At 59.4% G+C, this 12,231-nt stretch overlaps 1 long non-coding RNA gene across 1 annotated transcript; it reads right to left on the bottom strand.

The window, feature by feature from the left end:
- Positions 1-710: 710 nt before the first annotated feature.
- LOC140903825 (uncharacterized) lies at positions 711-9,563 on the bottom strand. Its single transcript, XR_012156346.1, has 3 exons — positions 4,711-9,563; positions 3,137-3,284; positions 711-1,693 (listed from the first exon to the last, which is right to left on the bottom strand). It is a non-coding gene; the product is annotated as an uncharacterized lncRNA (long non-coding RNA).
- Between the last annotated feature and the right edge of the window lie 2,668 nt (positions 9,564-12,231).

Below are 12,231 nucleotides of genomic sequence, written 5' to 3'. Positions count from 1 at the left end.
TCACATCCTTGCGATGCCAGGCTGCAGGACTGTGCCCTGCTCCGGTGCATTGGCCTGGGGAATTCCTAACTGCAGGGGCCCGGGAGGGCTTGTCCAGGGCAGGGGGTGAGATCAAGGCAGCAGGAGCTGTCGGGCAGGGGGATGGGGAAGAAACCTGCCCCAGGGATGGTGCTCTCTGGGGCTCTGGGCAGAATCTGCTCTAAGTCCTTCCATGATAGCAGCAAAGACACGAAAGAAACCTACTTTTAAAAGGTCCAGACAAAATTTCTGAGTTCAAGCGCTGAAGCAGGAGCTCCAGGTGTCCCCAAGAAAGACAGGGGAGGCGGGCAGTGACCAGATACTATGGTGATGGGTGCACTATAAACAGTAGGTAGATTAGATAATTGTGATGATGGAGTGGCGGCTACTCCATCCTTAAGGATGCAGCAGTGTTCTCATTGTATAATATTAATGCTTTCCTCACTCCCGGGAGGTAGCTCAGGGATGGTGGCTATTTCTTGTCTGGTCTTTTCAACACATAATTCTGAATTCTCCTGTTTGTGTGACAGACAGTGTGAATCCTTCTTGCCGAATCCTGGAGTGGTCCGGGGGAGGGGGGAAGGAGCAGGTATCTCACGTGCGGAGACACAGCCAAATGGCAGCTATTCACAAAGAAGGTGACATGACAAGCGTTAGAGAGGAGAATTTATTGAATCCAAAACCTACGGCGCAGCATTGCAGGCAGAGCCCAGCAAATGTGAAAAGGTCACGCGTGTGCGTGTGCGTGTGTTTGTGTGCACAGCAGCGGCAGCGGCAGGAGAGAGTCAGTGAATCACTGTGACATACTCAGAGGCCGACGAGATCGTATTGCCAAGACTCCACCGGAACAGGAAAGGACCAAGGTGGAAGCAGTCAATGCTGGACTCCGGAAGGCCGGGTAACAGAGAGTTACCATACACACTGGGACAGAGCATTGTCCCATCGAGCCTGGTATCCCGCTCCCTCCGCACCGGCTCTGCCCCCCAGGCCCATAGAGCCTGTTATTCTCATCGTCTCCAGTATCCTGCCTCCTGGTGTGCGGACCAGAACGTAGACTCCTCTCGTCCAGGCTCCGCTTCCAGCAGTGGCTTAGGCCTGTTAGCTCACAGAGGCATAACCCCCCCACAATGCACCTGGTCGATCATGAAAATGTCTGGAAGTTTGCATGTTTCGTTTCACCAGGGCAAGGTGGGTGTGGTACCTGGGCCTGCCCTCCCTTGCACGGGCTCCCTTCCAGTCGATCTCGAGGGCTCCCAGGGTAACTCTTTGGTACCTGTTCTACTGCAGGTCCTTGGGAAGCAATGCAGAGCGGGGGCCGACGCTTGGGGCAGAGCAGGGCTCGAACAGTCACCATGTGATGGCTGGGAAGCAAACAGTGGACCAACTCTGCCTAGTCCTTGCTTGGGGTTTTCACCCTGAGTGCTCTTTGCAGACATTGCTGAGTGAAGCCCCACCCGGATCATCATCCCCGTCAGAAGCGCAAGGCCACACTGCTGACAATAAACCTGCTGGCTCCTGGGTCCCAGTCCCACTTCCACTCCACTAGCCCTCGCTGCCTCTGTGGATGTTCAGGTAACTCGGGCTAATGCACGACAGAGAGGACAAAACTAACTGCCCACGCGATGCTCACAGGGGCCCCGCGTCGTCTGTCTTAACGGTGCCAAGCCAGCCGGTCCTGAGCAAAGACAAGGAAAGGGAGCAATTACCTGCCATCAGCTCTTCCTAGTCATCTACCCCCCTCTCGGGGGCCACCAGCTCTCGTTCTCCCTGGTCCCCCAGGTTGCGATTCCTCGTGGACAGCACAAAGGCCGGCCCAGTTTTCTCTATGTGGATCCCTCTGCTGCTGAAGTAGCTCTGCAGGGCACTTAGGAACCATGGGGGAAACCAGGCCTGAGTCAGCTGGTGCATTAACAACCTGGGTCCTGCTCACTGCTAGTGCCTCCTCCACAGGGCCCCGGGGAGCTGCTCCCAGTCCCGGGGAGGAGGGGCTGGACTCCAAGCTCACCACATGGTGCGCCAGGTGGAACAGGGAGCAGCCTGCAGCTCCTGGCTTTGCAAGGTTGCTGGAAGTGAGCAGCTCAGGCCCACAAACCCACTTCCCAGGCCCCTTGCCTCGCTGGAGCTCACCTCCCCTGGGACAGCCAGCCCCAGGGCTCCGATACCGCTCCACCTCGCTGTGCTTGGGGCTGCGCTGCCCTTAGGTTTAGCTTGCTCCTTCTGTTAATGGTTTTCTCTGTCCAGCAGTGGCCGCCGGGGAGAACGTCCCAAGGGGTAACAGCTCTGGGCTTGAGGTGCCATCTGGGTCTGTTCTCATTGAGTCTGAAGGGGCTTGGCCCGTTCCGATCCCGGGGGCACCCCCCTCACCCGCTTTGTCTGGACGGGACGCTCAGAGTGCTCTCAGCGCAGGGCATGGGCCCCCAGCCGCCTCCCAGGGGGACCCTGCGGGGAGCAGCAGAGGGCTCCTTGCACAGTCAGGCTGAGGAGCGGTATCCGCTCCCAGCGGGAGGGCGACAGGCCACGTCCTTGCCCTTCTGTCTCGTACAGACACACACGTTAGCACGTGACCCTTTGCTTTTAGGCCCCCATTGAGCCTGGACTCCCCGGGCGGGGGCTTTACCTGCGCTCCCCCAGACAATGCCTCCTGCAGCCCGGGAGCCGGGCGGCCCTGCAGGGCCCGCTGTGGCATGAGACATTGCGGCGAGAGCGAATTCATCTGGCACCGGTATTGTGGCTCATTAGTGAGGCCCTAATGGGCACTTGAAATGAAACTTCCTGAGCTCCAGAGACGGCAGAGAAAGGCCGAGGCCCCTCTCAAGGGCTTGGCTAATGTAACCTCACCCCAGAGGTATCTCGCTGCCTTCGATCCCAGCCGCCCCCTCCCCAAGCCTGTGTTATGGAAAAGAAAGAGACGCTCCTCCCCGCCCCCCCGGCTCCTCCATATAACAGCTACAAGGGAGATGTGATCAGTTATTCATCAAAAGCCTTTCCACCCCCCACCCCACCCCCCGGTGGTAGTGAGAGCCGCTTCCAGCCCAGCTCAGCTCCGGCATCGTGGGAATGCCATGTGCAAAAAGCCTCAGCCCCCTGATCTAGGAGCGAGACCAGCCCCCCAGCTCACCAGTTCTCTGTTCTGCGGCAGGTCCAGCATGCTCCATCTCTCACTCTGCAGGGATCGGTTCTGAACCCAGCCCTGCACCAGCAGGGACAGGAGACCAAGGAAGGTGACTTGAAGCATCAGGTTCATCTCTGGAAATAGCCTTTGCTGGCTGTAACAGAAGAGAACTTGCCATGCTACACCCTGGGGGGTTCTCAGCCGAAGGCTGGCCTGGAGCAGCAGCATCACTCTCCTGGGGGTGCCTGGGCAGCGTGGAACTTGCCCCAGGGGTAGAGAAAAGCCTTGGCACTGAAATCCTCGCACTGCCAGGGAGAGGCAGTGCTACTAAGCCGGACTGAGCCAGAGGAACAGCAGCAGCCCTTTGCCCTGCTGGAATGCCTCCCAGCCAGGAATGAACAGCTCCCTGCGAGGCCCACGGTCACACAGCCGGATGGTGACAGCTCTGGGAGTGGACTCCAAGTCCCTGCTCTGGCCACTACTCCAGACAGACAGGACAGAGTGAACCAAACCTAGGGCAGAATGAGCCCCAGGCCCTCTCCAGGCCACCCACGGGCCTGCTAGGGGCTTTCACCAGGCTCTTCACAGGCACTGTCCACACATGGGACTCAGCCCTGACGTGGGGGAGATTTGTTCACCCCACAGGCAACGCGGTCACTGGAACCAGGGGGCTGGGACCGAAACGCAGCAAGGCCAGATGCTGCTGGGAGAGGTGGGGCAGCGCGTTTCCAGCTTGGTGACCTGGGCGGTTACTGGAGTGAACCTCAGGGCATGTCAGCACAACCCACAGATCTGGGCAGCAGGGCTCACGCCAGCATGCTAAAAAGAGCTGTGCGACTCGACATTGCGGCTCGGGCTGCAGCCTGGGCTTTGAAGCCTGGGGGGAGCATTAAGGGCCGGTCGTTTTCTGCCAAGCTGGAATTCCATCCTCAGCGGCAGCAGCTTTGCAGCGAGCGGGCGATTCTGAGCAGCTCTGCATGGACAGGGGGTGGACAGTGGCTATCCCTGTGGCCAGTCCCCTGCCTAACAGGGGTGTGTGTTAGCTCTCTGTTTTTTCATTATTATCCTCCCGTGGCTGCTTGTGGGACCTGCCTGCTTCCGCCTTTCCTGGCTGTGGGCTTTGCTCTCAGCATGGCAGCTTGCCCCAGCACTGCCCCGGAAGACCCTGCATGAAGGTTAGCCGAGCGATGTGATTTGTGTGAGGGACTGCCAAGTTCTCAGCATCTCCTCCTGGAGCCTTTTAGTGGGAAAAAGTCCTAAAGTTTCCTAAGCACAGAGTCTTTGCTAAACCCTGCAGCCAGCAGGCAGATTCAGCTCAGGGGAAAAAGCAGGGGGGCCCTGCATGTCAAGCAGCTTGCTTTGATTGGAACAGTGGTGAGAAGGACGGGGCCATGAGACAGCAATGAGGTAGCCCCAAAAAGCAGCCAGGCAACCCGGCCCCCCTGTAATTTGAGCACTGCCGCGGGGTTGATAGAGCCGGTTCCAGGAGTCCCCCACCCTGCCGTCCTTTCCTAGGGGAGCGTGGTACTCGGGTGCGCTCTGTCCCCATTACAAATTGGACACACAAAGAGGGCACTTACCTCTGCTCTTTCCTGGCGCTTGCTGTCCTGGCTGCTGAGTGAAGTGTCAGGCAGGCAGCGCGTCCCCTCCTTATATACAGCCCCGCGTTCCCAGTGGGTACGTCAGAAAAGAGGGAGCCATCACCCCGCCAAGCTTCCTCTTCCTTCTCAGTGGGCGGTGGGTGGACAGGTATTGTTCGCCAGGCAAGTGCTGCTAGCCTTTGGGAGGACAGCGATGGGGAGGTCTTGCAGTTAATCTTCCATGCTCAGGCTGAATAGGAGCTGGTCACAGGCTCCTTCACTGAGCAGGCAGAAAATGTGAGCGCCCAGTCCCCTGGCACGGGGAAATCAGCCTCCCAGGCCAGAGCAGGGAAGCCTGGGCTCTGGGGACAGTGTCACCGCGACACGCCTTGCCCAGGTAGGTGCAGGTAGCCATTGCCCTGCCAGACTGGCAGCAGAGGGGCACAGCCCTGAGCCCAGGTGGGGCTGGGGGTCTGCCCTCTTCTCCACGCCCCGCGTGACTTGGTTTATTGCAACGCCTGGATTTGGTGCTTGTGAAAGTGAGGGGCCCACAGCGCAAGCAGGTGCCAGGCAAAGCTGGACAGGGACTGTGCAAGCTACCCATCCCCGGCTCTGCTAGTGCCCCTCAATCCCGACCCGCAGACCCCTGTTATCCCAGCCCTGGGCTCCCCCTTCCCCACAGCTCTGCCAATGGACTGAGACCACTTTCTCGTGGCTTCAGTCCCAACGTTCCAGTCCCAAGGGGAGGGGGCTGGTTACATCTGTATTGCTCTAGGGAGCCGGAGCCTTTTAATGGCCATGGCTCCAGGGTGCAGCGGGAGCAGGGGTGGAGGCAGGCATGGGCACTCACCACCCCCGAGAAGGCTGTTCTGCGGGAGAAACGCGCTGGGCCCAGGCTCGGGCCCCAGAACAGACAAACAATAAGAAAAGCAGGAGAGCGCCCATGGGCCAGGTCCTGCCCCTGCTGGGGGTGGGGCTGAGAGCACTGGAACAGCCTCTTCTGCCAACCCCCCAGACCCTGGTCTCTGTTTATGGGAACCTAGCCCACACCTGACCCCTGGAACTGGCAGGGACTCGCTGGCCTGGGGGACACAGGAGCTCAGACTGGCCCCTGTGGCCTGCCAATCCCTAGCCTTTGTTGCTGCCCTTGGAGGCTCTGAAGCATCCTGGCTCAGCTCTGCCCAGCTGGTCGAGTGCCCGGCCATCCTGGAGCAGTTGTTTGTGTTTCCATTTCCCCCTCCCATGGGCTGAATCATGCAGCCCTAGCTGCCCGGCTGCTCACCTGCATCAGCCTCTCGTGGAAGAGACAAACAAGTGGGCCTGGGACACTCTGGCTCTTTGCGGGTCTGCACGGGGAGTCCTGGCTGAGCCCACCCCACACCCGAGCCCAGCAGCAGGATTAGCACAGCTTCACCCGGTCCTGCCACTCTGTGATCCCTGGAGAGCCCTGGCTGCCGGGCCAGGGCCATGATCGGGCCGGGCATTAACAAGGCACCAGGCAGGACTTTCAGTGCTCGGAGGTGAATGAGGGACTGGTGAATATCCCTCCCTGCCCCCGCCTTCCCACACCTTCCTCCCACACCTCGCTGCTTCAAGGACCCAGGTGACTCCGGCTCCTCCAGCCCCAGCAGGCAGGGGGAAAGATGAAAGTGCCAGGGCAGGAGGCCGGAGACGGGGTGAGCCACTAGGGCTGCAGCCGGGCGCCAGGTGGCTAGAGCCTCGCTGCAGAGGCTGAAGCTGACGTGGAATGGGGCCCAGACCGTGCTCGGTTAGCGCCAGCCCCAGCCTGCGGTGCCTGGCTCACCGGAGTGTAATGCAACTGCCTGGCTGGCTTTAGTAGAGCGCACCTGCCCATCTGCTGCATGTGCCAGCCTGGGGCTGGTATAACTCGCCTGCCTGGCAGCAGAACATGCCAACAGTGCCCAGCCATCACACCGCTGCCTTGCAGTGGCAGGTGCCGGGGGGATGCCCCCACCCCGCTCCCCCAGCCCGCTGATGTGTTTGCTCTGCTGCCTGTGACAGGCTGGTGCCATGCAACAACTGCTCGGCCTCCGGGCAGAGGGACCCACTGGGGTAAATTCTGAGTCATCCCAGAGCATGACCTCTGGGCCCTTGCACTGCCTGCCCTGAGCCAAGTCTGACCCCGCAGCCACACAGCGAGGAGCCCCAGCCCCGTGGAGCGGCCAGGCCAGAGGGACCCGCTCAGAGCCAGCTCAGGCTCATCTCCGAACCAGGGGCTCACGAGTCTGCTTCTCACATGCCCAGTAATAAGCAGCCCGTCTATTGCCCGAGCACCTGCCATGCGGCGGGAGCCCTGCGTGCTTTACTGACTCCGGAGATGCAGCTACTCCTGGGGTGGGGCAGAGCAGCCATTCTCCACCCAGGGCACAGCACCAGATTCCTCAGGCGGGGAAGCCCATAGAGACAGCTCCAGCCTTGGTGCGAGAGGAGCTGATGCCACTGGGCTGGGCTGGGCTGTGGCTCCCACACGATGAACCTTCCTTGCAGGAAGCGCGACAGGATCTTCAGGGCCCAGGAGTGGTGAGGACCCTGGTGTAACAGCTCCTCGGACAGAAGGCAGCTCCAGCATCATCCCCTGCGGGGCTGCCAGTCAAGCCACCCACAGGCTGCATCTCGCCCGCTTGGTGCCGTGATGTGGCCCGGCCCATATTCAGAATCTGAGCATCTAGCCCTTCTGGTGGCGAAGAAACCCTTCAAAGGTGATCATGACATCTGCCTGTGTCTGCAGAGAGCCTGAAACAAGAGCTCGGCCAGGGGTGAGCTCCCCCATGGCCCTCAGTGGGGTGCGTCACGCTGAAGTTCAGCCATGACACACCAGTGGAAGCATCACTCTAGCATTGCTGAGCCCAGGCCTAGAGGGGGCGGTTGTGGGGGGAACTGAAGCCCATGTGGGGGCAGATGGGAGCTGCCATGGGGGAGGAAGGGCAGAGGGAAGAGAGGAGGAATGACGTACAGGACATGGGTTGGGGGGCTGGAGAAGGGAGAGAAGCCGCGAGAGCGGGAGCTTAATGGGGGGAGATTGATACTGCATGGGACAGTCTGGTTCTGGGGCATCAGAAAGGGCAGTTCTCCCCTCGAACGTGCCACGGGCACCAGCCCCGCTCTGCGGGAGGAGGGGGGCTAGGAGTGTTTAGTCCCCTACGTATGGCCCAGCCCTCAGGAGAAATGAAATACAGCCCTCTGCACCTCCCCGTTCCACTCCTGTGCCCTGCGGCACACTGGGGAAATGAGCCCAGCGGAGAGACCGGTTGTGACGAAGTGGGACTGTTTAACTTTCTTAACAGCTTTCACTTCATCTGAGACCTTCTCAAAGCTATCCACACTGGATCTTTCAACAGGAAAGTCAGTGGATCCATTCACAACAGAAAATTTCTGGCTGTTAGGAACTGAAACTTTCTTGATTAAATCACTTTCACACCCTTCAGTTGCAGTAAACTGCTTGGAAAGGATTCCTTTCCCTAGGGCTTTTCTATGCAACAAATCACCCTTCACAGAAATTCTGCTCTTACCCTCTTTACCTAGGGCTTGCTCTAGAGGAACACTTTCCTGAGCAACAACAGACTCTTTCTGGGTCTCCCTTACATCCAGAATTACCTCTGGCCCATCCGGTGGATTCCTACACAATCCCCTTTCAGGCAAACTCACAGACTTCCTAGATAAAAGGTCAGAAGCATTCTCCTGCCCTTTGCCACACACAAGTTCAGGAATCTTTTCCTTCTTGCTACAGGTTTCCACACCCTCAGTAAATAACACGATCACATCACCTTCATGCTCTCCTTGTGCCCTGGCTAGGATCTCACCCTGATTAGACAGAGTTGCTCCACCCTTTCCCAGCCACACACTAGCAACAGGCAAAATACAAGCACCAGAATTGTCGGGTCTCTGGAATTTTGCATAGGCACTAACTGGATGCGACCTAGTTACAGGGCCATTCTCCCAAGCAGACACAAACTTAGGACCCTTCCCTTCCTGGGCTTTAGCTGAATCCAGAACCAGCTCTGGGACAACTGCACGACCCTCAACCATCACGGGCTGAAAGGCCCCTTCTGTCTGCTCCACAGAGAAAGACAAGCCGGACACACTTTCTCCTTTCCCAGACACACAGCTTGGGATCTCTTTCCCCTTGTCCCATCACACAAGGCTGGTCACAGACAACTGCTTGGAGATCAGGGTAGCTCCCTCCATTTGCAAGTAAATACCCCTGACAGACACGGGCACATTTCCTTCCCTGTCACAATTCTCCACCCAGCTAACAGGTAAGGTCCAGGGACACTCCTCTTCCACTCTCCTCGCCTTCCCACCCTGCTGACTAGACAAAGCCATCAGCTCACAAGGTTGCCTAGGTTCATCCAGACTTTCCTTACCAAGCACCTTGCCACTCCCAACAGATCCCCTGCCCTGCCTGTGTCTCCCCCTACTCAGCTGGGGTCTCAGCTCCCACTGTGCTCAGCGCTGCCCTTGCTGTCCCAGTGGGGATAGGCAGCGAGCTCGCTGCTTTCCTCACAGCATCAGAGCCAGCGTGAGCCCCCTCTCCGGTGTGCAAGGGGGGCGGGGAGCCCCAGGGGTCTGGTTACAGGCAGGCAGGTAGCCTGAGCCTAGAGGCTCCTCCCTGCTGCCAGCCAGGTCATCTGCATTTTCACTAACCATTTCCCTCTCCACCAAATGGTTCCCTGGATCCAAATTCAAACCCTTGGCAGTTACTGGAGCAGGGCCTGGATCCTGTCCCAAAGAGATACAGTCACCCCACAACAGGATCTCGCAGCTGGTATCCTGGAGAACCCCAACGGCCAGCCAGTCCGACCCCTCCTGTGTCTGCACAGGGATCTGGGCCATAGGCAGGGCGAGGGGCTTCATCCCTGGGACCCTCACCCAGCTCACCCTGCCCCTCAGCATCTGAGGCTGCACCACCCAGGGCCTGACAACAGTTCTCTCTGTCCCAGGATCTCGCCACCCCAGGAATGTCTCCCCATTGACCGTCACCTTCCGCTCCCACTGGGGGTCCGAGGGGCCTGGCCCAAGGAAACTCCACACAGACATATAGGTTGGGGTCAGGAGTGGGAGCTTGTCTACCTCCCCACCCATCTGGCTGATGGAGTCTATGGCCTTGGGACCCAGCAAGGGAGCTAGACACTGGGGCTTTTCCGCAGGGTCCCCCTGGTTCAAATCGCCAGCCTGCTCAAAGGCAGTGAGGTGGCATCCACATCCCCCCCTCCCCAACCAGGGGCAGCAATTTAGTCTCGAGGTTCCCTGCAGAACTGGCCCCCCCGGGTCTATCCCCACTCACCCCGGGGAGGTCCCCTAGGCCTCTCCGCTCCCCCACCGCCAGTTCATGCTGCTGCTGCTTCTACCCCCTGGGGTTTTGGGGTGGCCAAAGGGCACGGGCCGCATAAACCTTCCCACATGTGGCCTGTGAGTGCTATCGACCACCCCCGACCTAAGGGAGGGCGTGAAACTGGAAGGGCCTGGTGTAACTCCCCACCAAGGAATGGGAGAGATGCTGGGGCATCCATGGGAACGTTGGTGGCTTCAAACTTCCCCAGGTCACCGGCTAAAGTGACCCCACTCAGTTCGATCTCGAAGGAGGGAGAGATGTGACAAAGTGGGACTGTTCTTAATGTTTCCTCTGAATAGTGTGGGGGTGCCTCAGTTTCCCCTAAGCAGTTCTTAAGTATCTAGATGGTGGGGTAAGGGTGTATGATTATTGCAGGGCCCTAGAGGGCAGGTGTGTGCAGGGGTCTGGACACAGAGGATGGCCAAAACCCTGCTTCCTGGCAACTGATGGCCTGGGCCCTTCCCCCCCTGCAAGGTGAGAGCTAAAGGGTTGGAGAACAAAGGAATCAGGTGCCCTCCTGGCCCGGGAAAGGGACAAAGTCCAGAGGAGGAGGGGCTGGAGAGAGTTTCAGTTTGGGGCTGGCTGGGACATGGAGTGAAGTGCAGACGGGGCTGTCTGGCTCACTGCCCCCCAAAATGGACCCAGCTGAGGGGTCCTGTTCTCTGCACCTACAAGCTCTGTGTTAGACCATGTTCCTGTCATCTAATAAACTTTCTGTTTTACTGGCTGGCTGAGAGTCACGTCTGACTGCGGAGTTAGGGGCAGGACCCTCTGCGTTCCCCAGGAGCCCCGCCTGGGCGGAGTCGCTGTGGGAAGCGCACGGAGGGGCAGAGGAGGCTGAATGCTCCGAGGTCAGACCCAGGAAGGTGGAAGCCGGGTGAGCTGTGTGTCCTGCAGACAGGCTGCTCCCAGAGAGAAGACTGCCCCAGAGTCCTGCCTGGCGTCGTAGGGAGCATTTCCAGAGCATCGCCCGGGGACGCCGTGACACCGGTGCCTGCAGCACCAAACCTTGCTGCAACCTGGGGGGGTCTCCCATGGGGGGGGCACAGAGAGAGCAGGGGTTCAGGGGGAGCAGAGGAGACAGGAGCTAATGCTGAGGCCCCTCCGGCAGCGTGGTTCACGCCAGTGAGCTGCTGCTCCAAGCTGACTGGCGCATGAAGGTGGCTGTGCCCACTGGGCTCAGTGCCACATGTAAGGACCACGTGTCACGGAGTGGGGGGGAGTCCAGGCCCTGCCCCCCTCTTCCTGGGATCCACTGAGACTCTCAGCCAGCCAGTAAAACAGAAGGTTTATTGGACAACAGGAACACAGTCCAAAACAGAGCTTGTGGGTACAACCAGGACCCCTCAGTCAAGTCCTTCTGGGGGAGCAGGGAGCTTAGACCCCAGCCCCGGGGTTCCCTGTGTTCCTCCACCCAGCCCCAAACTGAAACTAAACCCTCCCAGCAGGTTCCCTGCTGCAGTCTCTGTCCACATTCCTGGGCAGAGGTGTCACCTCCCTGTCCCCTTCCTGGCTCAGATGACAGGCTCTCAGGTCTCCCCTCCCCAGGGCACATTCCCAGGTCAACACTCCCCCCTCCCTGCTGCGTCACACCAGGATTCCTCACACACCAGTCTGGGCATCGCGTATTGCCCAGCGGCTGCTGACACAGGGAAGATCAAGCAGCATTGGCAGGTTGAAATGCCTGAGGGGGGCTACAGCTTGAGCTTTAAATGCCCTAGCTTGGCCTCGTCTTCACGCCCTACTCCAGAAGGCAGATGGCAGGACTTCGGCCCAACAGGGGAGACTTTGTGACCTGCCTTTGGGGGACCAGGTTTAACATAGAGACCAGTGAACTACAGCTCGCACTGGGAGAGCAGCAAGGGGTGGGGGTGGCAGACCTCCCCATGCCCAGGCAGGGCCCAGCACTGCCCCAGGCTGCCATGGGGGCTAGACTGGCTAGTGGGATTTGCATCCCCCAGCTGTCAGCATGATCCTCTCACGCCGGCTGGGGAGGTGCATGGGGATGGCTGGGAGTCCCTGACACTTCACCACAGTGATTGTGGCACCTGGCAAGGTGTCCCAGGGTCCCAGCCCCATCCACCCCCAAGGCAGACACAACCTGAGCAGGGCTCGCTGCCCTAGCTCCTTCCCACATACCCCCCCAGCCTGCCCCCCTTGCAGCAGCC

This window comes from Lepidochelys kempii, chromosome 27, assembly GCF_965140265.1.
Source record: "Lepidochelys kempii isolate rLepKem1 chromosome 27, rLepKem1.hap2, whole genome shotgun sequence".
NCBI classification, from domain to species: Eukaryota; Metazoa; Chordata; order Testudines; family Cheloniidae; genus Lepidochelys; species Lepidochelys kempii.
The sequence above is the reverse complement of the archived record's forward strand: the minus strand, read 5'-3'. Positions and strand labels throughout refer to the sequence as shown.